Genomic DNA, 2,045 nt, shown 5'->3' with positions numbered 1-2,045 from the left:
AGACCCTCAAGGAAGCGCCAGGGCAGAGGAGTGGCCCACCTGTCTAAGTGCCAAGCAGCAGGGGTGTCCTGGTCACCAGCTGGGCACTCAGAGCTGCTCCTGGCACCCTGACCACACACCCACTCAGATTCTTCGGGAGCAGAATTTCAGTTGTAAACGTGGAAATGAATACAGGGATGCTGGGGATCTGGGCGGGGGGGGGGTGTCTGAAGTTTGAGAAAAGGGGAGGCAACAGTGACAAACAGCAGGGGACAGCAAGTAGGAGGCTGGGGTGGCCTTGTGGGGACCTCTAGCCTATTCCCTCATGGGGGGTCACCTTGTGCTGCACCCACCCTGTGGGATTCAGACACAGCAGGTGGAGGGGGCGCGCGGCTGGGCCGGTGCGTAGGGGTGTCCCCCTGACTCCTGCATCCCTGGAGTCCCTGGTCACGTCTCAGGACAGGGCCTTGGCTGGCCACGCGTGGTCCTGGTCCTTCCTCTTAAACAGAGGCCCCAGGGTGGTGGAGTGAAGGACGCCCTTCCAGAGCCTCCTGCATAGCTCCCCGCTTCTGAGACCAAACAGGCTCGTTTTCAGGACGAAGAAGTGACATCCAGTGCCCGGCTCACCTCCCCACCTCTGTGACTTCCGACCTCTGACGGGGTGGGCCTTCTGTGTCTCAGGAATGTGACGGGGCCAGGGGTTCATTTCCGACTCCTAAAGGCGAACTTTGAGTGTGATTCGCTGTGGCAGAGGCCAGAACCGAAGACCCCGCGTGGAACCGCCTGTGTGTCTAGGAGGGTTTTCTGGCTCTTTCTTTCCGCAGCAGCACACGCTCCATTGGTGGACTGGGCAGCGAGAAGCTTCCAGGGGCGCCTGCTGGACTTGCGCCTGAGTGGGGTTGCCTGCTGCTCACTCAGTTCCAGGGCAGACGGAGGCCGTGTAGGTGTTTGCCGAGAAATGAGCAGGGCTTTGGTGTTTCAGGCTGGGCTGCTCATCCCCAGGGCTGGGTTGTCTTGGTGGGAGAGCTGGGCCTGAGGGCTTGGCCCCTTGCATGGCACCTCTGCCTCCAGCCCTGCTAGGGGCTGCGTCTTCATGGGAAAGAACTAACTTCCCCTCTGTGCTGTGAGTTTTTCTTTCATGTTCAACATGATGGTGATTCTAGCTTTTGTTTTCCTCTGTTTTCCTTCGAGGAGAAGGCGTTACAGTTGGAAATGAAGTGACCTCTGGCCCTGTCACCTTCTCTTGAGAGGAGGGGACTGTGGGACTTTTCAGTTAATTGTTTGCTGAGGAAATTTAAAATCTACTCTTCTCCCATGTCCCCCTCAGCAAATGCTGACAAATACAGGGAAAAGAGACATAAAACTTTTATCATTAAATTTCTGAGTTTTTTCCCTACACTTAAAAATCTTAGGATTGTTATTCTTCGTGGGTTTCTGGCCAAAGAGTTCTTTAAAATTATAGCACTTGCTTCCTGTTTTCCAGGGTTATCTGAAATCAACTACTCAAATATAGACCAGTTGCAAAACACGGGCTTAAATTAGACAGCTGGGGCATGGGGACAGTCCTGCCCCCAGGCAGGTGTTCTGGCTCGTGGACAAATACAGCTGCTGATGGGTGTCCCAACCGGGACTGTGGTGGCCTCAGACTGGCCCAGCCCCTGCCCAGCTCGTGCCCCTGGCTGGGCCCTGAAGCTGCAGCCAACCCTGAGTCCCCCCCTCCCCACCACGACCCCTCCCCATCAAGGGCGAGCCCGTCCCTCCTGTGCAAAGAAGGGCAGGGGATGTTCCTCCGTGTTTCCTTTGATACGACTCTCGTGGCGGAGGAGTCGCGGGTGCTCCCATGCTGGCAGTGGTGTGACCTCTGCATGTGATCACCGAAGAGGTGCCTGTGCTGATGACACTAGGAACTTGGGCAAAGAGGCTGCCGGGTGGGGGTGGGGGGCGGAGTACGTGGTTGTCAGTGAGCCTGTGGTGTCGTCATAGTGAAACTGGAGAACACAGAGCGGGTTGCCTTCCTGTACTCAGCACAAGGGCCCTAAGGGATGGCAGTAGAGACGCCTCACATC

Source organism: Sus scrofa, chromosome 4, assembly GCF_000003025.6.
Source record: "Sus scrofa isolate TJ Tabasco breed Duroc chromosome 4, Sscrofa11.1, whole genome shotgun sequence".
Classification (NCBI taxonomy): domain Eukaryota; kingdom Metazoa; phylum Chordata; class Mammalia; order Artiodactyla; family Suidae; genus Sus; species Sus scrofa.
Note: the sequence above shows the minus strand (reverse complement) of the source record.